Raw genomic sequence first — 27,410 nt, 5'->3', positions numbered from 1 at the left:
AAACTAAACGCAATAAGGCAGATATTTCTACCCATTAAAATGTTTATTTGCAAAAAAAAAAATGTTTCTTTGCATTTCAAAAGTATGCATGAACAAAAACATGATTCACATGAGACAAAAAGCTTTGAAATTATATGAATTTTGACTGGTTTTCAGTTTAGGAGGCCTGGCATACTTTCAAACTTTGTGGACTCTTCATCTCCAAATTGACATCTACTGTCTTCCACTTTCCTTCAAGTATGGCTCTTTCAAGTCTCTCCTTCTCCATGTTTTGAAAGAGACAGGGTAATATATTAGTGATATAAGAAAAAAGCGTAAACTGAAAGAAAAAATTAACAACTGCAATGCTGTGTGGCAGGGAACAAGAGGCATCAGAAGAGGAGTGTGTGCCCATCCTTAGGGACACACGTGTGGACAGAGAGGCTATAATGTTGATCTATCAGTATAAGTCAGAAATCTGGACTGTAAGAGGAAATAAACCAAACACCAAGTGTTAGTTTAATCAAAAATAAATAAATAAATAAATAAATAAATAAATAAAGCCACTAAAGATCACGGAAAACTCATTACTTATAAACCATCTGGCCTGTACTTCTGCAAAAAACATCTACAGATGATAAATATGCCATCAAAATTCAGTTGCAAAAGAAAATAACTAGTCTTTCTGGCTCACAGAGAAAGAAATTTATATGTCAAAATATATTGAAGGTTCCATTTAAGTTAATGAAACAAAACCACCTGCACGCATTATGTAGTAAAAGAAACTGCAGGTAAATAAATGATTTTAGGATGAGGAATTTGTAAGAACATCTACAAAGAGAAACATCCGTATATAAAAATCAAAGGTGTCTCTATCTTACATTAGAAGTGAAACTTAACAATGTTTATAGCAGCAATGTCCACAATAGCCAAACTGTGGAAGGAGCCTCGGTGTCCATCGAAAGATGAATGGATAAAGAAGATGTGTATATGTATACAATGGAATATTCCTCAGCCATTAGAAACGACAAATACCCACACTTGCTTCAACGTGGATGGAACTGGAGGGTATTATGCTGAGTGAAATAAGTCAATCGGAGAAGGACAAACATTATATGGTCTCATTCATTTGGGGAATATAAATAATAGTGAAAGGGAATAGAAGGGAAGGGAGAAGAAATGGGTAGGAAATATCAGAAAGGGAGACAGAACATGAAGACTCCTAACTCTGGGAAACAAACTAGGGGTGGTGGAAGGGGAGGAGGGGGGAGTGGGGGTGAATGGGTGACGGGCACTGAGGGGGGCACTTGACGGGATGAGCACTGGGTGTTATTCTGTATGTTGGCAAATTGAACACCAATAAAAAATAAATTTATTATTAAAAAAAAGAAGTGAAACTTAAAAGTGATTAAAGACATAATGAAAATCTTAAAATTCAATTAGAAAAATGGGCAAAGGGATCCCTGGGTGGCGCAGCGGTTTAGCGCCTGCCTTTGGCCCAGGGCGCGATCCTGGAGACCCGGGATTGAATCCCACGTTGGGCTCCTGGTGCATGGAGCCTGCTTCTCCCTCTGCCTATGTCTCTGCCTCTGTGTGTGTGTGTGTGTGTGTGTGTGACTATCATAAATAAATAAAAATTTTTTTAAAATTACATAAAAAAAGAAAAATGGGCAAAGACAAGACACATAAGAAAAGAATGTATTGATACTCTAATAAAAAAGAATTCTCATCCGATACCTGTAAATTTTTTAGAGAAGCAAATTAAATTTATGAGATCATCTATTAAATAATTTCCTCAGACCTTCAGGTAGACATCAAACTCTTAAATCTTGCCTAACCTACCACCTGGTCTACTTCTGCCTCCCTCTCCAGAACCACTCATACTAAAAATCATAAGCACTTCCCTAAAGTAATCACATTCTCTGGAAGCTCTACTTGTATTTTTCTCTCTACCTGGAGTGCTACTCTCGTCATCTCTATGGCTGACTCATCCTATAAGCCTTAACTCAAAGGTTACTTTCTCAGGAAGCCTTGGCTTCTTCCACTCTTTCACACCTCTCTGCCCTGAGAAAAAAATTGGCAACTGCAGTTCCGGAACTTCTATAATGACATTTATTTCACTGCATCAAGATTATTTTTGCTCTTCATTTTTTTTAAAGCAAGTTTGCTTAAAATGTTGGGATTCATCTATTTACCAGTCCCTTCATTCTGGACAGTGAAAGTGGGAGAAATTAAAGACAGACAGACATGGAGCACCTGGGTAGCTCAGTCAATGAAGTGTCTGACCCACTTGTCTGTCTTGATTTTGGCTCAGGTCATGATCTCAGGGTGCTGGGATCCAGCCCTTCATCAGGTTCCCTGCTGAAAAGGAGTCTGCTTATCTCTTTCTGTCCCTCCCTCTGCATGTGTGTGCTCGCTCTCTCTTTCTCTAAAATAAGTAAATAAACCTTAGAAGAAAATACAGAAGACTATTGAAAATTGCATCAAAAACACTCAATTGAACAAAATAGATACAAGATCCCAACATTGAAAACTATAAAACACTGCTTAGAAAATAAAGATGAAAATAAATGGAGAGATATATGATGTCTACGGATTAGAAGAATTCATAGTGTTAAAACTTCAATTCTTCCCAAATTGATCTACAGCTACGACTTAATCCTAATAATAATCCCATCAAGTTTTTTTTGGTAGAAATTGACAAAGTAATTCTAAAATATATATAGAAATGCAAAGAAATGAGAATATCCAAAGTAATCTTGAGAAAAAAGAACTAAATTGGAAGACTCACATGGCCTAACTTTGAGATTTTCTATAAAGCTTCAGTCATGAAAATGGTGTGGTACCAGCATAAGATCAACAGATAGATCAATGGAGCTAATAAGTGCTTATGATTTTTAGTATGAGTGGTTCTGGAGAGAAATAGACCTGCACTTCTATGATCATTTGAACCAAGATATCAGAGCAATCCAAAGGTAAAAAGAAAGTTTGTTGGGGATCCCTGGGTGGGGCAGCGGTTTGGCGCCTGCCTTGGGCCCAGGGCACGATCCTGGAGACCCAGGATCGAATCCCACGTCGGGCTCCCGGTGCATGGAGCCTGCTTCTCCCTCTGCCTATGTCTCTGCCTCTCTCTCTCTCTCTCTCTCTCTCTCTCTCTCTGTGTGTGACTATCATAAATAAATAAAAAATTAAAAAAAAAAGAAAGTTTGTTTTTAATGAATGATCCTAGGGCAACCAGGTATCAAAACTGAACGGGAAAAAAAAAGAACTTTGAATCCTGACTCCCACTGTACAAAAAATAAGAATGTGTGGGAGAATATTTTTACAACCTTTTCACAGGCAAGGATTTCTTATAGAAGACACAAATCTATAATCATTAAAAAAATTTGTATATGCTGTTTTGAAGGGTTCCCACTGGCGAATGTAGGAAAACCTCAACATGAAAACAAGTAATGACAAGATATGTTGGAAAAACTGAGGGCTGCCTGGGTGGCTCAGGGGTTGAGCATCTGTCTTCAGTTCAGGGCGTGATCCCAGATCCTGGGATGGAGTCCCTCATCGGGCTCCCTATGGGGAACCTGCTTCTCCCTCTACCTATGTCTCTGTCTCTCTTTGTTTCTCTCATGAATAAATAAAGTATTAAAAAAAAAAAAAAAAACAAAAGGAAAAACTGAAAGTTGCAAAAGTCCACAGTAGTATTTATTGTGAGAGAGAGAGAGAGAGAAAGAAAGAGAGAGAGAGGTTCTCCTTTACAGGAAAAAATGTCACATAAAAAAGGAAGAAGAGATAATATAGTTGGAAAAAATCAATAATTTGTAACCCACAATTGGAGTAACTGAGCCATGTAAAAATCTTCAATGGACACTAAAAATTATTAAGAGATAGTTGAGAAATAGGATCTTCATAATCCAAAGTCTTATTCTTCAGATTATCTAATAATTCCTTTGAGGATAATATATCTTTATAGTGAAGACATCTAGCAGCCACCATCTGTACCAAGTCTTCAAACAGCATTATCAACACTGGAGTCAGCTGACATTATATACCCTCTGATGTGATGCAGTAAGAAATACATAACACCAATTACCTATTGTGACATACCCTTGCCAAAAATGTTTAACCTGATTTTACTCATAAAGAAACAGGGGAGCCTCAGTCAGTTAAGCATCTGCCTTCAGCTCAGGTCATGATCCCAGGTCCTGGGATCCAGTCGCCCCACACTGGGCTCCCTGCTCAGAGGGGGATCTACTTCTCCCTCTCCCTCTGCACCTCCCCCTGTCAGTCTCTCTCGTTCTCTATCAAATAAATAAATAAAATCTTGAAAGGAAAGAAAGAAAGAAACAATCAGACAAACCACAGCATATTGGGATGTTCTCCAAGATACTATTGTGGACTGTTCAAAGAAGTCAACGGGGTTAAAAATAAAACAAGAACAGAAAGAAGGAAAAGTGTGCATACTCTTTGAACTTAAAAAACATAGATACAATTATCAAATGCAATGCAGAAGTCTAGACTAAATGTTGAATTTAAGAAAGAAAAAGAGAAAGAGGGGAAAAGAAAGAAAGAGAGAGAAAGAGAGAGAAAGAGAGAAAGAGAAAGAAAAGAAAGAAAAAGAAAGAAAGAAAGAAAGAAAGAAAGAAAGAAAGAAAGAAAGAAAGAAAGAAAGAAAGAGAAAAAATATCTATAGAAGACAACTGGGGAATTGATTATAGTTCAGTACTCTGGTTATAGAGAATGCCCCTATTCTTAGTAGATGCATGCTGAAGTACTCTGTAGTAGTGTCATGAAGTACACAGCTTAACTTATGAATAGTTCAGAAATACATGAGGACAGAAAGATGTTTTGTAATAGATTTGGCTCTCTTTAACTATCCATCCAACCAGGACCTATAAACATAGATAGGACATACACTTAAATACAATGTATATACAATATGTACATGCATATGTAGCATATAGACATTAAAAGAGCAAAGTCAAATTTTCATTACAAAAAAATAAATCACCAAAGTATGAGCACAGAGGCACTAAATTCATCCTAGAAAACCGCTTAAGCCATTCTACAAAACAGAATGAACAGACATTTTGTATACATTTGCATAATTCTTCTGAATTCTTCTGTACATGACTGTTTGAGACAGTGAGACTAAAAGGAAAACCTCTGTAAGATCTCTAGGCATCCAAATCATTTTGCTCTTTATATAACCAACAAATTATCCCCACACAAATGAAAATTGGTTGAAGACTTCTAAAGTACTTGTGACTGCAGATAGAAGTCAATTTGTATGAACTTTCAGCCAGTGTCAAATACCTAATGGCCTTTTTTGTCCATCGATGGAGGCCCCAATCAAATGATGGAGGGTACATTGAGCAACAGTCTAGGCTCTAAAGTTTGCTCAATTCTTTAGTGAAAATGTGCACAAGATAATTATTTGCTGTAAGCTTTTACTAGCCAAATCTGTCCCACATTTGGTTCCATACAGTAGTACCCAAACTTTCCCCAGACACTTGGGGAAAGGGATTTTTTACAAGGTATCATGCACCGAGGCCCAGGCATACCATGTACTGTTTTATTCATGCAGTTGATTTATTATACTAACTTGTACCTACATTTCAACACCACCTCCTTCTGTTCCTACTTCTCTTTAAGAATTTAAGAATATCCAACTCCATAGTCATCTCTCCATATATATTTTCCAAGGTTTTATTCCAAATATTTATTTTTTAGGTCTCATATTTCCTAGTGTTGTTTACTCACTTGGGATGTAACAAAAGCTTTTATTCTGTCCTGACAAATCTACTCACTCTTCGCTGCTACTTTCTGCTCTCTTCCCCCTGTCCCCAACACACACATTCAAGGTTTTCTATTAAAACCCTCGGTCATTTCTTGCAGTCTTGTCTCACTCAATAATTTCTGCTAATATCAGACCAAAGTAACTGTGTGTGCATAAAAAGGATTTGACCTTTCAATAGTATGCTTCAAGACTAAGATTTATTTAGAAATTAATATTAGTGATGGGGAAAAATTAAAGTAGAAAACAAACATGTTATGGTGCTGCTTTTAGGTCAGTCTTCTTTTTTTTTTAAGATTTTATTTATTTATTCATGATAGACACAGGGAGGGGGGCAGAGACACAGGCAGAGGGAGAAGCAGGCTCCAGGCCGGGAGCCCGATGCGGAACTCGATCCCGGGACTCCAGGGTCACGCCCTGGGCCAAAGGCAGGCGCTAAACCACTGAGCCACCCAGGGATCCCCTTAGGTCAGTCTTCTAACAACACTAATTTATCTCCCAAGCCCAAAGCTGTTTTTATGAAAACCTGACTTCTAAGTGATCTATTTCTATAGCAATAGTAAAAATATTTGTGAACTTTTGACACTGAATATAGACATATTAATGTTTACAGATGGCTGGATAAATCCATAATGATGTTTCCATAATTTGTAAAGCAAACAAAAATATATACTGAGAAGCTGAATCTGGATGTGTACTACAACATTTTAAAATTGCATTTGATAATTTCTGAAAATTCAGAGTTTCCCAGGAATATACCATGTCCACTTTTATTGCTCCACAAATACATTCTGAGCACCAAAAAAATGTGTCAGGTCTTCCTCTGAGCAGTGGGGATGTGGTAATGAACAGACAAAAAAGTTCCTGCCCTCACAGAGCTTACTTTCTAAAGTAAGGGGGCTGAGGATAAACAGAAGAGCACTGTAATTCTTAAACTGGACAGTCAGGATGACCTCCCTAGGAAGGTGGAGCAAAGACCTGCAAGGAGCAGTGTGAGGAGACGGAAGAAGGCCAATGCCCTCAGGTGGGGTGCAGCTGGCCTGGCCACCTAGGAATCCACACAGGTCTTTAGCTTTCAGTTTTGCTGGAACGAAGTAACAGAATAGAGTTGGAGAAGAGGACAAGAGAGAGGTTAAGAAGGGGCAGAGGAGTTTGCAGGCCACTGTAAAACTTTAAGGAGACAGGAAGAAACTGGAAGGTTTTCAGCAGAGGCTCTCTAGCTGAGAGAACCATAGAAGCAGGAAGACCAATCAACGGACATGGCAACAATTCAGGGAAGAGGTGATACAGTGACTCAGCAGACTGGGATGGTAGCAGTGGAGGTGATGAGAAGAGACTAGTTCTAAACATGGAGCCAAAAGCATTTGTTGATGGACTGGGTACGGGGTATGGGATAAAGGAAGGACTCAAGAACTGCGGGTTTTACAGCCGGGGGACACAGAGGGATGGAGTTGCTCTTTACTGAAATCGAGATTATGGATGGGCAACTTCGAGGAAGAACTTCTATCAGTTTAGTTTCGACACACAGAGTGTGAGGCACTTATTAATATCCAAGTGGAGGGATGCCTGAGTGGCTCAGTGGCTGAATGTCTGCCTTCGGCCCAGGATGTGATTCTGGGGTCTGGGATTGAGTCCCACATCAGGCTCCCTACATGGAGCCTGCTTCTCCCTCTGCCTGTGTCTCTGCCTCTCTCTCTCTCCATGTCTCTCATGACTAAATAAATAAAATCTTTAAAAAAAAACATTCAAATGGACAGTATTTATGATTAAAGTAGCTGGAAATAAGTCAGGAGTTCAGGAGATAGATCTTAGCTAGACATAGAAATCTGAGAGTCGACAGCATACAGATGGAAGGTCAAACCATGAGACAGAACAGAAAGTTGAATGTTCTCCCTTCTTTCCATAAAAGTGAGAAAATAACAAAGTGCCTTTATTTGTAGAGCAGAAAATAAGAAAGTAGGTCCACTAAAAGTTCCCATTTTGTTAAACAATAAGCGCTGAACACCTACAAAATGTAAAACCCCAAGGATATTTAAAAGGATTCAAAATGCAATGCAAGAGATCATCACCTACTCTCAGCAGAACTTCCATCTAATTGAGGAGACAGATAAATAAGAGAAGGGAATGACCAAAGAAAAAGAAAGGAAGGAAGTCAAGTATGTCCCCCTGAGAATAACCATGTCCTTGGGTGTGGCCTGGTCCAGGAAAAGATGAACCAGTTGGAGAGAGGAAGGACATCTGACAATGTATATTTGTTCTTCCATAGATCACAGGTTGGCAAAATGGCAGCATGCCATGGAGTGGCCAGTCATGTTGGGTAGTTCATATTGTTAGCTCACTACCTCTGCAGGGGTTGACAACTTGGTAGGGAGTTATGCCCCCCGACTGGCGAGTCAGATGGCTGGTATGTTACAGCTACATCTCATCAGTGTTAAAAAAAAATAAAAAATAAAAAATAAAAAAGTCTCTCTCAAGATGGGCTCTGGCAAACAAGAACATTCATCTTTTTCAGAAACTGCTATCAGGTGGCCAAGAATAACTGGAATGACATGGTCTTTATAGCTACCTTCCTGCAGCTTCTATTGTCTCTCTCCAAACTCTGATTCTCCTCCTAGTAGAGCTCTCCTAGTGCTCAAATGGATTTTCCAGCTTTTCTCCCCTTCTCAGCTTTAGCTCTAACTTCTCAACTCATATATTTCCTTCACAGCTCACCTAGAAACAACTTTATTTTAATCTTCTAGGTCACAGAAGCTATACATAACCCCATTTCCCTTCATGAGTCAAAGTCATTTCCACAGGTATAAAACACTGCTGATTTTTTTTGGTTGCTGACTACCCACCATTTTCCAGAACTTGTTCTTGTTCCCACAGAAGGAAATCTACTTTTAGCTTTCCTAAAAAATCACAAGAGATCAGTTATTATGGCTATTATGGAGTTAGCACTATTTTTCCCAATTTTGAATTCATTAGTACTCTCAACCATCAGGAGTCGGCAATTCGGACAACCATGTTGCTCCTGACCACACACATTCTCATGAATATTTAAAACTTCATCTTAGGGATGTGCTGCCAGCTTTAGCTATCATGGAGTCAACAGTCATTATTTTCTAGACAGCTGAGGTCTGTTGGAGGAGATCATCAAGAAGACGTGACCACCAGCCAACCTGTGAGCTGGACCTGGCCAACTGGAGGCTCCCCATCCCCTTTCCTGTCCTTGGAATGTGTGTTCTGCTTGCCTTCCTCACTCCCAGAAGCTGCTCCAAAGATACAGCCTTGAAATAGAACTGTGGTGCTGAAGCCATCTGGACTGGGTGTATGACTGACTAAACTCGCTGGAGGCCTCGATGTAAACTTTTAAAGATTCTGGAGGCTGGGTGAGGAAAACTATTCATCTTGCAGCTGCTCAAACAAGCCTTGTAAGTTAAGTTCCTTGGTTCCTTACAACTGCCACAGCCAATGTGAAGTGAACTGACTCCTTCTTCACTCTGTCCCTGTCCTATACACACAGGGGCCAGTTTCGGGTTACACTCTGGAAGCTCCAGAGGAAGTTGTAAACCAACAAAATCCCTCAATTAAGAAACCTGAAATATTTTTCAGTGCATTTGAGGACATCTCTGCACCACGTAATGCAACTTCTTTAGTGCTTAGTGCAAGCAATTTTCAAATGGAGACTTTTGGTTCTCAGAACAAACTATAATCTTATTGATCTAGATCTGAAAATCAGTTAATAGCCCAAGGCAGTGAGCTCACTGGTCGCCTGGGAATCACAGGCAAGGGGTTACCAGTGTATACTTCTCTTAGTAACCATCTTTCTTCATCTCAATGACTAGAATTAAGAATGTGTTCATCACACATTCTCCATAGGCCTCTCCAAACTTCTGTTCTCTACACAGGAGGGAAATAGCAGCTAAATTCCAAGTAGCCAGCTGATGAGTAGACAGCAAACCTCAGGTGGCTATCCAGAAGCGAGTAGGGTTTCTTTTTATTCAACAACACAAGACTCCTTCTGTGAAAGAGGAGAAATAAGCATTCCTGCAAGGATCACTCTAGCTGACAAAGCCATCCTCTACTCACCGCTCCTATAGTGGCTCCGACGCAGGGAGAACTGGTACCCTAGGAGTGACGCCAGGGAAGACAGAGTATCAACCGCCCCTGGCGTTATCCAAGGCCAACTTTCTAATTCACAAACGAGAGCAAGCCAATAAAAGGATTTGTTATTCACATCTTTGCCCAGGCCTATCTGCCAACAGGCAGACGTTACACGTGTTATCTCCTCCACTCTGACATACAGATATGGCACACAGTTCCTAATATAATTACTAATCTCTACCGTGGATGAAGATCAGCTTGGTGCATATGACAGATAAGGAAAATCAATGGCAAAATCGTGATGCCTGGATTTTTTAAAAAAGTAATCTTTTCTTTTGTCATCTGACTTCTTAGGTGGTCACACAGGAAACTGACCTTCAGGAGATCAGCACCAGTAGACTTTATCAACCTAGCTTACGCTTCAGAAAACAGAATCACAAAAGCAAAGACCAACTAATTATAAGACTCAATGCAACTATAGGGTGATATACCCAGAAAACTGAATTATAGCTTCATAATGAGAATGGATGCAGAGAACGTTACAGAGGCAGAGGACATCACAAAAGTAGTAGGATCTCTTTAAGCTCTCAAGGTTCTCGATAAAGGTTTGACACCAGCTCCATTATTTGCTCTCAATGTAACAAGAGATAAGCAATTACAAAATCAAAAAGAAAATTATAAGAATGACTTAAAAATACAGATAACGATGTAAAACATATATACTACCTGTAAATATTTCAAACATGTTTAAGGTAGGAAAAAACTAACAAATAATAACCCATAAGGTCTTGTGTACAGTTTTTACTACAAAGACAATGCATTTATTTTCATTCTGCCATGAGTTCCATCCTCCGAACTGGGGACCATGTCATTCCCCTAAGATCTCTATTGGACTTTCCCAGTTTTCCCAATTATCATTTATTCACATTACTCCAATAATTCAGAATCACTTATCCTCGAAACACCCTCCATGCTGGTATCATGCTAGGTTTTTAAAAATGAAAACTTGAATGTTCATTTCATCCCTCTACTCCAAACTCAATTTCTCTCTAGCCATAGAGAACCAGGGCTCTAGCCATAGGAACCTATTTTTAGTTCCCAATACAGGAGGAAGTTCAACATGTATGCCTTTGCCCTAATGCTCCCTCTTCCTAGAGAGCCTTTTCGTCTGAGCCCTTAAACAACAACAATAAGTCATTGTTCAAGGAAGCTTAAGTACCACTTCCTCAAAGAAACCTTCTGTGGCCCCACTGCATGACACACATGGCACATATCTTTAATGGCACCTCTAATCTTTCACACATTTTTTCACATGTCCTTTTCTCAGTGCTATCAAGAGTTCCTACAAGACACGTCTATATCCTTTGCACCTGGGGAAATACCTGGTCATATGTTAAGCATTTGTTTGTTCAATTCATGAATCACTAATATCATTGTAAAGAAGTCTGGGGTCTGGGTACTTGTTAACCAAAATTAGGCAAGTTTACACACATGTCTGGAGTTTCAATATATTACATTAAAGGAACCAAAAATACTTGAACTTTCTTGAATTATTATAACTGACAAAACAATCAGAATGCCCTGATTTAATGATTTTGATCATCTCTTTTTCCAAGGTATTTGGAAAGGGGGTTAAAGATTTTATTTATTTATTTGACAGAAAGAGACACAGAGACAGAGAGAGCACCAGCAGGAGGAGCGGCAGAGGGAGAGGGAGCTGGATACAGGGCTTTATGCCAAGACCCTGAGATCATGCATGATCTGACCCGAAGCCAGATACTTAACCGACTGAGCCACACAGGGACCCTTACAGTGTATTCTGAATGCTATTTACTGAAGTTACTCCAAAACAACACACTACATAAACTGAAACAAATATATGGAAAAAGAGAAAGAAATCACTATGTGAATGGGACCCAAACAGACAGATATGTAAGTATCTACCACAAGTAAGACACTATGCTAGAGCTATGAGGAAAACTAAGATGGAAAAGACGTGACTCTGATCCTCAAGTAGAATTAGTTTTATAAAGGAGGTAAAATAGTTATACAAATAATGAGGAATCAAAGCCTAAGATAATTATAATACAGAGAACACTGAACTTTAGGTTGTGGTGACCAGAAAAGGCTTCATGAAAAAGCTGGCCCAAAAGGAAACATGACCTTGCAAGAAACGGAAAGATAGTATATTTTGAGGAAGAAGAGGAGTAGAATAGATTAAAAAGAGGCATAGGAGCACGTCCAGGAGCAGTGAGCCACGGATGGTCTGGGAGGGGCCCCACGTGAGGAAGCTTCAGAAGGTACAGCTGGACCAGGAAGGAGGACAGGTGACAAGGCCCATGGATGGGGAACAGGGGAGCATGGGCTTGATTTCACACTGAGAGCAGAGGCATGAGGGCACACAGGCTCAACTAAAGAGGCCAGAGTCTGAGGATGAGGATAATGCACTGAAGACCACAGCCATCCATCTGCTACTGAAATGTAAGCAGAGGTACTGGTTATTCAAAGCATTAAAGGTGGACTCGGGATCCCTGGGTGGCGCAGCGGTTTAGCGCCTGCCTTTGGCCTAGGGCGCGATCCTGGAGACCCGGGATCGAATCCCACGTCAGGCTTCCGGTGCATGGAGCCTGCTTCTCCCTCTGCCTATGTCTCTGCCTCTCTCTCTCTCTGTGTGACTATCATAAATAAATTTTAAAAAAACTGTTTTAAATGTGGACTCAACTGATTTCTGGCTGTCAACAAAGAGAGGTATAGTTGGGGTTTGTTTCTCCAGGATACAGCCGTTCCGGGATTCCAGAATTTATGTTTTCTCAATGTCCTATAAAAATATCTATTTTACCACCTGGAAAAGTAGAGGGCATGAGAGAAACAGTTACCAATGTGCCGAAGGGCCAGAGAGTACAGAACTTTCAAATGGTCTGCACTGAGCAGCAGAGCACTGAAAGTTCAAAGGGTGTCGGATGGCCAGCTTTCATTCTCATGCTGGCTTACAAAGCAGCAAGACACCCACTTCTAGTCTGGGAGCCCCTTGCCATCCACCCTCATTTCCAGAGCCTTCAAAGGGAAACATGCCCCTCACACATATTTCTGCCATCAAATGCACACACACCTCTCTATCATCTCACACCGCTGCAATGTTTACACACAAAAATACCCAGCCCAAAATGTCAACAGGATGAGAAATCCAGACACAAAGCAATCAGAACAGCAGCTGGCAGAGAAGGCCTCTCTAAGTGTCGGCTCTTATCAATAATGCCCAAAGTCCTGGCTGGCTTCCTACCTCGGCTGGAGAAATTTCTAATAGCTCAGGAGCTCCTTGCTTTGATGAACTTAACTACTATACAAATAGGAAAATGTACTTGAAACTCCCTGGTTCCACAGCTTTAGCTCAACAAGCAAGTAGTTAATTAAAAAAAACAAACAAACGAACACCTGCAAATATATTTTCCTAAAACGAAAAGCAAACAAGAATATACCTGGGCGAGCAATAATGCACAGTATTTGAAAAGTATCCTGCCCTGTAAAACAGGGGTCGTGGAAACCTGTGATTACCATAACTTAGAAGGCACTAGGCAAAATTCCTCTCAACTCCCAAGTTTTACACACTGAGGATACCCACTGGTCCCAGGATATTTTTTGGAAAACGAGAAGAAATAGAGGAGAAGGGTTTTAAACTAGAGGGCTGACCAAATCCATTACTTACTTCCCCAATACCTGCCCAGGAACATCCTGCAGGCTTAAACAGCTGAGGCAGGGATCCTGGGTGAGATGTCCTGCTTTGATGTGGAGTCACCACAACAGGTACCTTCCAGATCCAGATGGAGAACAAGCCAAACAAGTGAAATAGCACAGAAAGCCTCGAGCTCTGCAGGACATGGGAGCCTGCAACAGCTGGTGGGAGCCCCTGCTGCCTTGAGCCAGGGATGTGGACTAGGCTTCTTAGCTCAGCAGGACACCCACCACTGGCTAGGCTCTCTGGGCCTTTTCTAATCTTTAATATTAAAAAGTGGACTTGATATTACTTTTTCCAATACCATCAAGACAGACAATAACGATTTTTACTTGCGACAATGTGCCTTCAACATCTATAACCCCATAAACATGAGCTCCTCTCAAGGGAATTGAGGGTCAGAAGTCAGATCCTTAACTGAAACGGTAAAGAGGTTCTGTTGAATCAAAGCCAAGAAAACCATAACAGTGCCTCTCTCAAAGATGAAATGATAAATAAAACTAAAGGGCTCTACAAACCACAAAAAAGTTTGCATGTTATAACATGAATCCTTAAGTGTCTTTTAGACTCAAGCAAACATATATGTATAAGAGTGTATGACCAAGGATACCAGGTAATATAATTCTACTTTGACTAATGAAAGACAATCTCTATTAACTTATATAAGGAGAGTCAAAAAGCCACCAGAAAGTACTTTCTTGTACACTGTTAGTTTACTATTATTCACCTGCCATATCCCAATCATAATGAACTAAGCCTGGAAATGAATAATAAGTATTTTTAAATTTGTAGGAACATAGTAACCCATTTTCAACCATGAAACTCATGAAATTATTTTTACTTTTTTTAAAAAATGATTATATATTACCAAGAAAGAGAAGTTATATTTCTGAGCTAACCCGAGGACTTCCTCAATTCCAGGAAGAAACTCCACTTGCTAACAGAAACTATGAGCCTGCAATTCTAGACAATGTTCTCATACTTGGAAGTACACGGTTAAATCTGGAAAACCAGTAACAAGTTTTGAACTCCATTTCAAAGATGTGGGCAATCAGGGTCACCTGGGTGGCTCAAGTCATGATCCCAGGGTCCCAGAATGGAGCCCTATGTCGGGCTCCTTACTCAGCAGGGAGCCTGCTTCTCCCTCTCCCTCTCTCACTGTCACTGTGACTCCCTCTCTCTCTCTCTCTCTCAAACAAAATTATTTTAAAAAAATTTTTTAAAAGATGTATGCAATTAATCCTTAAATCTTAAAGTCATTTTGAAACTACTATCTTTCTTCTAACAAAAATCAAGGATTCATTCAGAAAGTCTGCAGCTGCTCCCTGCTGAGAAAAGGTAAGGAAAATAAGGCAATGGACTGTACTAGCCCAAGAAATATTACTACCTTGAATGAGTTGATGGACAATAAATTCACCATGTTGAAATATTGTATTCTCAGGAGCGCCTGGGTGGCTCAGTCAGTTAAGTGTCTGGCTCTTGCAGGTTATGTCTCAGGGTCATGAGATTGAGCCCCACATCAGGCTCTGCACTGAGCCTGGAAACTGCTTAAGATTCTCTCTCCTCTCTGTGTCCCTCCCTCCCCACTCTCCCACCTGCTCATTCAAGATCTCTCAAAAAAAAAAGAAATATTGTATTTTCATATATGTAGAAACCCATTGTGATGGAACTTTTATGAAGTATAACAGAAAAAAATATTTGGCTGAGATTCAGTAAGGTAAGAACTTGGTGCCAGTTATGCTTTGAAAATCTGGGCCTCAAGGATATTCATAAATTGTAAAGTTGACAAAGCAAACTAGTATTTTTTTGCATTTAAAAAGGAACGGTAATAGGTACGTAATAAATCAATCGATTTGAAGTCATCCTGGGGATCCCTGGGTGGTGCAGCGGTTTGGCGCCTGCCTTTGGCCCAGGGCGCGATCCTGGAGACCCGGGATCGAATCCCACGTCGGGCTCCCGGTGCATGGAGCCTGCTTCTCCCTCTGCCTGTGTCTCTGCCTCTCTCTCTCTCTCTCTGTGACTATCATAAATAAATAAAAATTTAAAAAAAAAAAAAAAAAGAAGTCATCCTTATATCTTCCAGTTTAGCAATCTGTACTTCTTATCCAACCACTACTTACAAGAACTAGGAAATAAACTCAGAATGTAATTTTCTTCATTTGTATTTCTGAATCTCTCTGCTCTTCAGCTAATGTGTAGAAGATGTGTGACTTGTTATTTGATCATTAAAATGTAATAATTATTTAAAAAAAAAAAAAAAAGAAAATCTGGGCCTCCACAACTTGACCTTTAAATTGAGAGGACTGGGGGCGCCTGGGTGGCTCAGTCCATTATGCATCTCCCCTCGGCTCTGATCACAATCTTGGAGTCCTGGGATCAAGCCCCACATTGGGCTCCCTGCTCAGTGGGGAGTCAGCTTCTCCCTCTCCTTCTGCCCCTCCTCCTACTCATGCCTGTGCTCTCCCCCCCCCAAATAAATAAAATCTTTATAAAATGAGAGAACTGAATCATCATGACCTCTAAAATATCATTTCAAAAATATAATTTCAAATAACAGAGATTTGTAGCTACTGCTATATATTCAGGGAAGCAGTGAGGTGGAGTAGCATGGATTAGACTTTGGGGGCAGGCTAACTGGAGTGTTCAAATCTTTACTCACTCAGTACAAGCTGGACAGCCAAAGGGTAAGCTTCCTTTCTGATCAAGAAGGGATCATATTTACCTCTGCAATATGTTGGAAGGATAAGAATGTATGTAATGCACCTGACACACTGTAGGCACTAAATAAAGGCAGGCATTAAGTCTCTGGTCAGTTCAAAGCTCTCATGGAAAATGGTAATCCACTTGACAGTGCAGTTTCCTAGAACTCAGCTTGGACAAGAGCTGGGATTGACAGCCAGTTCTTTCCAAAGGGCCAACACATAAAGATAATACTGGAGGATTCATAGGAAGGAAGGATAAAAGCAGGGAGCTGAGAATAAGCAGAGGCTTAAAGTCCTGCACATAATAATGAACACACACAAAAAAATAGCATGGGACACAGTGCTCAAGGGAAGAGGACATATTTTCATTGAGAGGTGACTACTGGTGAAAAAAATACGTAATGAGTTGCTGCAATGATTTCATAACCAAAATAAAGCAGAGAGCTGGCTAGAGTCTATGAATGTCACTAAATAAAGAGGGATTGGCAATACACAAATCCTATGTCCTCTGCCTGTCTGCACGGGGTTCAGATGATGCAGCTCACACCCAGCTCTCCACTGTCATCTCCCCCCCTTCACTCTCTCCAAAGTTCACTCCATTGCACATAGCTTCTCTTCTACCCCTGGAACATGCTCCTTTGCACTGCAGTGTCTGCCTGGAAACTTCCACCGATCTTCCTGTGGGCTGACTCATTCCAAACATTCACGTCTCATGAAACTGTCACTTCCTCAAGGAAGTCTTCTCTGATTACCATACCTAAATTCCCTCCTACTCTCCCACATCCCAGTCACATTCTATCCTCTTATCCTGAACTATTTCTTCTACCATTTATCATTACCTAAAACTGTCATTTTCGTTTACATGTTTATTGTGTCTCCACCAAAATGGAAGGTCTTTAAGGATGTAAATTTTTCAGCACTTAATCCTCAACGTCTTCAGGCAAAATGCGGCAGAGATGAGGTACTCGTCTGATAAACTTGTTCAAAGAATAAATTCAAATGATTAAAATGGCCATCCTGTGAACATCAGGAAGGAAAAGTCCCCCCAAAAGTGACTTCAATTCCATTTTTAATGCAGTTTTATGCAATAATGCAGACTTAAAAGTCCAATGTTTTCGACAGCAAGATTTAAAGGGAATGATTTTTTTATGAAAAGAAGAAAACATCATATATGTATGCATATATTGTGTAGTGCACATTTTTCACTTTATGGGCATGAATCCATCAATAAAGCAAAGGTAATGAAAGTTTTATTTTTTGAGATCCAGCTTTTAGAAAGAGAGGGTATATAGATGGGAATGATCTTTCAGAGCCCTTCTCAACAAAGATTCTAAGGGAAACCATCTGAACTAGTTCCAGTATATTTGAGGGATTGGACCTGTTAGTTTGTTACCTTGCTAAACTTATCCAAACTATTAACTGAGTCAAGTGATGAATTCAGTGATTCCATCTGTGAAATAGAAGACAAATGACATGGTGAATAACTGGCGCATTAATGGAAGGGTAAGAAAAGCTCCACAATGTTAACCCATATTTGAACAAAAGAGAGGGGAGGGAAAAAAAAATATCTCTTTGTAGAAAATCCTCAACAAAAATCATCATGCTACTGAGATTTCAAAATATGGCCGGATACCATGGGTGGGCAAGGCAGTGAAATGAAACTACCACCACGACACCCATAACTTGTGCTTTAATTTCTAAAATTTTTGAACACAGATTGTCTTAAATGAGTAAAAGAGGCCAGGGACCGTCCCGGCCTGCAGAGCCCAGGCGTCGCCCTAGTCTCCCTTCCTGGTAACTCTGGAGGGCCCCGGGCGGGAGGGTGGGGCGGGACCCCAGCGGGGGCTCCGGAGGGTGAGGGATGCAGACCTCACTGCCTGCATCCAGCCCCGCATCCCGGCCCGGGCGCCCAAACGAGGTGGGGCTCTGCAATCTGCAACTTCACCCGTGCATCCTTTACGAACAGCCGAGCCCCTCCTCCTCCTCCTCCTCCCGGAGGACCGCGCAGCGCTCCGCAAACGCCCCGACGCTCGGGCTCCGGCCTCCGTCCGCGCGGTCTCCCGCGAGCTCCCAGCAGGTCATCTGACCCCCCCCCCCCGGTGACTCAGTTTTCCAATCTGTCAAATAGGGTCACGGGAAACCCAGCCTACCTTATCGGGGGGCTTCGGGCCGGCCGCCCCAGGCTGGCCCGGGAACAGCGGTTCCGTGATTGCGCCCGCGGGAGCCCCAGCGGGCGGAGGGGCGGGGCTTGGCGGGGCGGGACCGGGGAACCGAGCCCCGCAGCCGACGCGCAGCCCACCGCCCGCCGTCAGCCACCCCCGGTCCTCCTCCAGAGCCCGGCCCGTGACGTCAACACGCTGACGTCGACGCACAGAGGCCCCTCTCGCCAGGGGGACCGCAGACGGGGCGGGGGCGGGGGCGGGGGCGGGGCCGTCACAGAGCCGGCGATTGGCGGGAACGTCTGTCGATCACTCGCTGCCCAATAGGCGGCGCGGATCCGGGGGAAAGGGGCGGGCTGGCCTGCCCCGAGGGGAGGGTGGGAATCTGGCGTCCGGACCCTGAGAGCGCGGAGCTGCTCGGACCTGATGGTCGCCGCGCGCCGCTGGGTGAAGCGGCCGCTTCCCCTTTTTCGGGGATTCTGCTTCTTGGGCTTTCCTACAGTGTCTCGGTGGGGATTGAGGTTCCAGTTCGCGGAAAATGGTCCTGGCCTGGATTTCGGGGCCCCTGGCACGTCGCACCGAGCGCTCCGGGAGGCAAAAGTGGGACCTTCCGCCCCTGAGCGCGGGCCCGCGGCCGCGGTGACCCAGGTCGGCCCCGGCTGGGCGGCCTCGCTCTGCGCCCCGCGGCGGGGCTGGCGCCCGACCTCCGTGTCGTCACGCTTAATTATCCTCGTCTTCTGCTTTCCCACGAGATGGAGCGCCTTTCAATTACCTTTTAAGTCCTAATTGAACTTTTTTTTTTTTTTTTTTTTTTTACCAAAAAGATGCTACATTTAAAGAAGAAAGGCCTAGAGTGAAAATTCTTCGGCTTCCAGGCCCTCCCGCGGTCAGTTCGCCTATTGGAGGGAACCCGTGTTGTTCTCTGGATGGATAGGCTTCCAAAGGCACCCTAAGTGCTGCTATTAGTTATTAAGTTACACATAATAATGGGCACGTTGCAAATTGGGCTGAAATCCTTTTCCGCCGCTAGTTACAAGCCCGGTCCCTATAGGAGGACACCTAGTTCCCATGCATTTGCATATGTGTAGGGTTCCCCCCCCCCCCCGACCATCAACATTACATCCTTGGGATTTTTCCGTATTATATATAAACCTTCCTCTTTTTTTTTTTTTTTTTTGGAATACTGCATGGTAGTCCTCGGAACTAATAGATACAATTTATGATTTCCTTATTCATTCATTCCTTGAATATGTACTTGGTTTCTTTATTTTCCATTGGAAGCGTTGCTACTGGGTGTTAATGCTATCTGTTGGCAAATTGAACTACAATTAAAAAAAAAAAAAAGCGTTGCTACATTCCACCTAAGTTCATGCTCCTTTTTGTGACCCACATCCAAGTGTTCTCTAGGGTAGAAATACTAGCAGGTCGGGGTGCTGCATGGAGAATGTACATTTTAAATCCCCATGGTGGGTTCTCTTCATTTGCTCCTTTAAGTAGCTGTTACAACTTAGCATTCCTACCCGTAGTATATGATGAGCAACTCCCTGCACCCTTGCTAAAATTGAAAAAATAAAATTAAAAAAAAAATTCTGGGATGATCGGTGTGAAAAAAAAGTTTTGAGGGATGACACATGTGCAAAAGAAGTGCACTGATCATGAGTGTATGTCTTGGTAGGAAAATGAGTGATCTTGTGTAAGCATCTCCTAGGCTAAGATTTTAAAGGTTTACCAGAAATATAGAATCTCTCCTCATACTTGTCACAGTCATTGTTCTACAGATGAATAGCTACTATTGCAAAATTTTCCACCAAAATTAGTTTTGGCTGCCTGAACCTTTGTAAATGGACAACAGATAGTATGTACTCCCCCATGGCTCTTTTAGCTCAACAAGATGCTTGTAATACTGATCCGTGTTTAAAAAGGTAGTAGTTTATTTTCGTTTTTGTATACGCTTCCAAAGTTTCTCCATTGATTCTAATATTGCTTGACATTAGGTTGTTTGAAGTTTGCAGTGGCTACAAGTGATACTGCTATGAATATCCTTGTCCATCTCTGTTGATGCACCTAGTTACCCATCTGATTTTGGCATATACCTGGGAGTAGTGTTACTGTGCCACAGGATATGCATATTTTCACTATTAGTAGACCCTGGCAATTAGTGTTTTGGCTTGCCAATTTACAACTCACTAGTAGTGAGTAAAAATTCCAGTTGCTCAACATCTTTGTTGACACTTGATATTCTCAGTTTTGTTTTGTGCTCATCCTCTTTTTTCTTTGTTTTCAGTTTTATTGAGACAAATTGAACATACAAAAAAGTTGTGTGTGTGTAATGTCTAAATAGTAATGAGTTTAGACAGTATGTATATACATGATACCATCACCACAAACAAGATAATAAACATATCCATCATCACCAAAATATTTCTTGTGCCCCCTTGATTTTGTTGCTTTTTGTTTCTTCCCTGTAAGAGAACATAGCATGAGCTCTACCCTCTTAACAAGTTTTTAAGTGCACAGCACCCTATTATTAACTATGAGTTCTGTGTTGGACAGCAGATCTCTAGAATTTATTCATTTTGTACTATAACTTTGTAACCATTACAAAATTCCCCATTTTCCCATCTCCCATCTTCTGGCAACCACCATTCTAGTCTCTGCATCAATGAGTTTGACTATTCCAGACTCTTCATATAAGTGGAATCATGCAGCATTTGTTCCTCTGTGACTGACTTATTTCCAGGCATGTTTTCCATGATGATACAATGTCTCCTGTTCCTCACACCAAACCTCATGAAAACCCCAAACCGGGCTAGTCTTCAGTGTCTGCCCTGAGGATAATCATCACGAGGGGACCACAAGCAGGTAAGAGGTACTGTGGTAAGTGTGGGTCACTTTCTACTCCTTTCTGCCTGCCGCCCCTCTTAGCCCCCACCTCAGACTTCCCTAGACCTGGCACCTAAACCTAAAAGTTTCTCTGTAGCCGCCCCATTCAGGTTCCGGGGACCCATGTTTGCCTAGATGTCCAGGATAAGTCTTGGCCCTGGATTTTGTAGTCCACAAATCCCTAGGAATTGTCTGAGCAAGACAGATGCTATAAAGGAAGAGTGATGTTTGAACCTAAGTGAGACAACGTCAGAGTAAGAACTTGTCTCTGGTTCTGCAACTGGCCTTTCACATGACTTTTAGGTAATCAAAACTACAAAATGCAATCATTTGTGACCCGAGTAAGTTTTTAAGGCCAGAAATGCATGGATTATCTCTTTAGCTTTTGGCTTAAAGCAATTATTACTTAGATGAAAGGATAGTTAAAATGAAAAATGGGGCAGCCCGGGTGGCTCAGTGGTTTAGCGCCGCCTTCAGCCCAGGGCCTGATCCTGGAGACCCAGGATCCAGTCCCAAGTCGGGCTCCCTGCATGGAGCCTGCTTCTCCCTCTGCCTGTGTCTCTGCCTCTCTCTCTCTCTCTCTCTCTCTGGTCTCTCATGAATAAATAAATAAAATCTTTTAAAAATGATAAAACTTAATCCAGAATATTCCCTTCTACTTTTTAAATGCTTGAAAAATGCACAATATTTTCTAAGTCTATCCATGATGTCACAAGTGATAGAATTTCCTTCTTTTTTAAAAGCTAAATAACATTTTATTTATGCATACGCCACATTGTCTTTACTCATTTATCTGTTGATGGCAATTTGGATTATTTCTGAATCATGACTGTTGTGAATCATGCTGCAATAAACATGGCAGTGCAGATAACTCTTTGAGATCCTTATTTCAATTTAGATATGTACCCAGGAATGGAATTATTGGATCATATGGTAGAAGAAATAGAAAATATAAACAGACTAATAGATAAGCAAGGAAATTGAATCAGTAATCAAAAACTTCCTAACAATGAAAAGCCCAGGACCAGAAAGCTTCACTGGTGAACTCTACCAAACATGTAAAAGATTAACATCAATCCTTCTCACACTCTTCCAAAAAATTAAAGAGAAGCAACACTTCCAAACTCATTGTACAAGCCCTGCATTACACTGATATCAAAACCAGAAAAAAAGACACTACAAGAAAAGAAAATTGCAGCTCCATATCTCTGATGAACATAGATGCAAAAATCTATAAAAAAGAATGCTCAGTGTAAAAATTTGTGACAAATATTCTAGCAAACAGTTCAATGGCATATTAAAAGGATCATATACCACAATAAAATAGAATTTATTCCTGGGATGCTGAAATGCAATCAATAGATGTTTATTGATCATATCATAAAAATCATTATTATCTCAATAGATGCAGAAAATGTATTTGACAAAATTCAACATCACTTTAGGTTAAACATCTCAAATTAGGTATAGTAAGAATTCATTCAACATAATGAAGGCCACATATGAGAAGCCCACAGCTAACCTCCTGCTCAGTGGTGGAAAACTAAAACCTTTTCCTCTAAAATCAGGAATAAGACAAAAGTGCCCTTTCTCACCACTTCTATTCAACATAATACTGGAAGTCCTAGTAAAAACAATTAGAAAAGAAAAAGAAATAAAAGACATCCGAGTTGGAAAAGAAGTAAATTGTCTGTTTGCGGATTATATGATCATATATATATAACCCTAATAATTACACACACACACACACACACACCTATTAGAATGAATAAGTGAATCTAGGAAAGTTGCAGGGTATAAAAATCAACATAGAAAAATCAGTTGCATTTCCATACAGTAACAATGAACTATCCAAAAAGGAAATTAGGAAAACGTTCTCAGGTACCTTAGTATCAAAAATGATAAAATATTTAGGAGATGAAAGATTTGTACACTGAAAATAATATACTAGTGAAACAAAGAAAGCACAAATAAGTGGGAAGAGTTTTCATTCATGGATTAGAAGGCTTAATATTATTAGAATGTCCATACTACCAAAACTATATATTCAGTTCTATTCCCATCAAAATTCAAATGGCATTTTATACAGAGATAGAAAAATAATCCTAAAATTTATGTTCAACAACAAAACGCCCAGAATATCCAAAGTAACCTTGAGAAAGAAGAACAAAGCTGGAGACATCACACTTCATGATTTCAAAATATATTACAAAGCGGCCATAGTTAAAACAGTATGATACTGCCATGAAAAGACTCATAAACTAATAGAGCATACTAGAGAGCCTGAAAATAAACCCACACATATATAGGCAACTAATCTTCAACAGTGGTATCAAGAATACACAGTGGGAAAAGGCTAGTGTCTTCAGCAAATGGAGTCAGGAACACTAGATATCTGCATGTAAAAATATGAAAATAAACTACCTCAAAACACACACAAAAATAAACTGAAATAAGATTAAAGCTTTAAACAGAAGACCTGAAATTGTAAAACTTCCAGGTGAAAACCTTCAGGACACTAGTCTTGGTAATGATTTCATGGGTATATGGATTGGACATCTAAAAGACAGGAAACAAGCAAAAGTAGAACTAAAACAAACAAAAGCTTCTTCACAATAAAAGGGAAAAACAGAATGGAAAGGCAGCCTAAAAATGGAAGAAAATATTTGCAAACCACGTATCTGATAAGAGGTTAGCCCCTCTCCCCATAACATATATATGAGGAACTCCTACGACTCTCTGACAAAGAAAACAAAAACAAATAGCCCGGTTGAAAAAGAGACAGGAGACTTGAATAGCTATATCTCCAAAGAAGACTCATTAAATTGGCCAACATATATATGAAAAGGTGCCTAACATCACTAATCAGAGAAATGCAAGTCAAAATCATTAAGATATACACCCCACACCAGTTGGGATTGAAATGAACAAAAGATGGCAAATATTGACAGAATGTGGAGAAGTTAGAATTCTTGTACACGGTGGGGATGTAAAATGGTACAGCCACTATGGAAAACAGCATGGAAGTCTGTTATACAGAATGTTATACATTCTGGTGCATACGTAGAGGAATCACATTGTAGGTTTAATTTGCATTTCCTGGATGACAAAGAGTTTAGCACTTTTTCATATGTCTATATGCCACTTGTTCAAGTCTTTTGCCCAATTTAAAATTAGACTGTGTCAATTATTTCTAGGAGATTTTTCTATATTTTAGGTATGAGTCCTATGTCAGATATATGTATTATGTATCTTTTTCTCACTTTGTGACTTACTTTATAATTATAAAATATTCATTTTACTAGAATGTACAACAAATTAATATTTTTTCTAGTTTCTGGAAAATTCAAGGACTTTAGAACATAAATTTCATTTACCCAACTCCTGATTTGGGGGCAATTGTTGTCATGCATTTTAAATTCTATTAAATTGAAAAACCCAGCAAAATATTATTATGTAGAGAGAAATTTAGATTTATCCATATATTTTTCCTTTACTCTCTCTTTTATTACTTTTGGCTTTTCTGACATTACATTTGAATTTTTTGTGCTCTTTGTTAAACAGTTTTAGAGTATGTCTGCTGATTTGCTAATGATGACATCCTGGCTATCTAAGATGATATACCTATGCTGTCTCTCCTGGCTGTTTTGGTGACTCTCTGATGCAACTGTTTTCTTTTCAAACTTAATCCAGCATTGTGGTTATTCTTGGTAGGAAGTTGGTTTGATACCAAATAGTAAATTATAGCTCAAAATGGATCAAGTATGTTGACAGGTGTGGATAATATTATTTTGGTGTCCCTTAGCCTAGAATAGTGATGTGCACCACAAGAAAAATATTTGGAAAGACATAGGTGAAAAAGGTGGAGTAGGCAGCTCCAATAACTTACTCGTCCACAGAAACATTAAAAAATTAAGCAAAAACTGTCAAAATCAACTCTCTCAGAAGTCTGGAAAACAGACAAAAGTTTACAATACAAACATGTGTTGAATCAAAGAAAAGGCAACTGTGTAATGGTAAAATAGTTTGGGTTGTTTTTACTTGCCCTCAACCAGGCCCCTTCAGGTTCTGTAGTGGTCTTGAAGATGGGAGCCTGTGTTCCCAGTGTGGGACTCTGGTCCCTGGGTAGGAAAAGAACAGACAGGAATAGAAGGTATCCAGATTGGAAAGCGAGAAGTAAAACTATAGATATTCACAGATAGTATAACCCTATAAATAGAAAATCCAAAGAATTTTTTTTAAAAACCCTACTAGAGCTAATAAATAAATTTAGCAAAGTTGCAGATACCACATCAACACAAAAAAATCAAATGTGTCTCTGATCAGGTGTTTCTCTACACTAGCATAAACAGTGAGAAAATGGAATTAAGAAAACAATTCCATTTACATTCACATAAAAAAAGCTAGGAATGAATTTAACTAATGAACTGAAAGGCTTATATACTGGAAACCATAAGACATTGCTGAAAGAAATTTAAGAACTAAATAAATGGAATGACATCTCATGTTCATAGGTAGTATTTCTCAAAGCTCTCTACAGATTCAGTGCAATCTCAACCAAAATGTCAATACCATTTTTTTAGAAAGGGAAAAGCTGATCTTCCAATTCATATAGAATTGCAAGGGGCTCCAAATAGACAAATCAGTCTTGAAAAAGAAGAACGAAGAGGGGAATTCATACTTTTTGGTTTTAAAACTTAGAACAAGGCTACAATAATCAAAACCATGTGACGCTGGAATGGAGACATATGGAGCAATAGAATAGAATTGAGAGTCCAGAAATAAACCCCAAAATCTATAGCAAAGTGATTTTCAACAAAGATGCCGATAGCATTTAATAGGGTAAAGAACAGTCTCTTCAACAAATCATGCTGGGACACCTGGACATACATATGCAAAAGAATAAAATTGGACCCCTACCTCACTGGTGTGTCAAAAATTATCTCAAGAGGAGGCAATAATCTAAATATAAGAGCTAAAACTCTTAGAAGAAAACATAGGGGTAAATCTTTATGTCCTTGGATTTAGCAGCGGATTCTTAGCTTTGATAATAAAAGTGTGAAAAACAACAAAAATAGATAAAATGGAGCAGCCCAGGTGGCTCAGCAGTTTAGCGCCACCTTCAGCCCAGGGCGTGATCCCAGGGTCTCGGGATCAAGTCCCACGTCAGGCTCCCCGCATGGAGCCTGCTCTGCCTGTGTCTCCGCCTCTCTCTCTCTCTCTCTCTCTCTCTCTCTCTCTGTGTCTCATGAATAAATAAATAAAATCTTTTAAAAAAATAGATAAAATGGACTTCCTCAAAATTAAAAACTTATGTGCATATATCAAGAAAGTGAATAACATATCAAGAAAGTGAAAGCCTGCAGAATGAGAGAAAATATTTGCAATAATGTATCTGATAAGAGGCTGGTATCCAGATTATATAAAGAACTCCCATGACTAAACAACAAAAGACAAACAAAAAAAAAAATAGGCAAAGGACATGGATAGACATTTATTCAAAGTAAATCTACAATTGGCCAATAAGACATGAAAAGATGCTTAATATCCATCATTAATTTTAGTAAAATGAAATCAAAATCACAGTGAAGTACCACTGCATACCCACTAGAATGACAAATAAAACAAGAACAACCCCCCCCCCCAATAAAAATGGAAAATAAAAGTATTAGGAAAGATAGGGAAAAATTAGAACCCTTGTCCATTGTTGCTGGGAGTGTAAAATGACATGGTTTTTATGAAAAACAGTTTGGCATGCCTCAAAAAAGTTATATATAGATATAGTATGACCCAACATTTCAACTTATAGGTGTATAAACAAAATAATAAAAACAAGTCAAATCAATACATATACATGCATATTCACAGCAGCACTATTCGCTATAGCCAAGAGGTGGAAAGAGCTAAAAAGAACACATCAATGAGTAAATGGGTATGCAAAATTTGGTATACACACACAATGAAATAATATTTAGCCATAAAAAGAATAAAGTATTGAAACATGCTACAGTTTGAATGAACCTTGAAAACATTATGCTAAGTGAATAAAATCAGACACAAAAGATTGTATGATACCA

The 27,410-nt window shown here is 40.1% G+C and overlaps 1 protein-coding gene and 1 long non-coding RNA gene across 3 annotated transcripts in view; one reads left to right on the top strand and one right to left on the bottom strand.

Moving 5' to 3' along the window:
• The window catches only part of STARD3NL (STARD3 N-terminal like), a 55,880-nt gene extending 37,224 nt beyond the window's left edge, over positions 1 to 18,656 (bottom strand). The window contains exons 1-2 of one of the 2 annotated variants that reach the window (XM_072791611.1): positions 18,442 to 18,591; positions 17,685 to 17,741 (exon numbers count right to left, since the gene is read on the bottom strand). The gene's annotated coding sequence lies outside the window, so the exon portion shown is untranslated. Of the gene's footprint in view, positions 1 to 17,684; positions 17,742 to 18,441 lie in introns of both variants that reach the window. The other variant, XM_072791610.1, reaches the window with a different exon arrangement.
• A 184-nt stretch (positions 18,657 to 18,840) lies between these two features.
• Positions 18,841 to 27,410, top strand: part of LOC140613122 (uncharacterized) — a 62,495-nt gene continuing 53,925 nt past the window's right edge. The window contains exons 1-2 of the long non-coding RNA XR_012014255.1: positions 18,841 to 19,336; positions 21,191 to 21,312. This is a non-coding gene — a long non-coding RNA (uncharacterized lncRNA). The remainder of the gene's footprint in view (positions 19,337 to 21,190; positions 21,313 to 27,410) is intronic.

Source organism: Canis lupus, chromosome 21 (assembly GCF_048164855.1).
Source record: "Canis lupus baileyi chromosome 21, mCanLup2.hap1, whole genome shotgun sequence".
Classification (NCBI taxonomy): domain Eukaryota; kingdom Metazoa; phylum Chordata; class Mammalia; order Carnivora; family Canidae; genus Canis; species Canis lupus.
The sequence above is the reverse complement of the archived record's forward strand: the minus strand, read 5'-3'. Positions and strand labels throughout refer to the sequence as shown.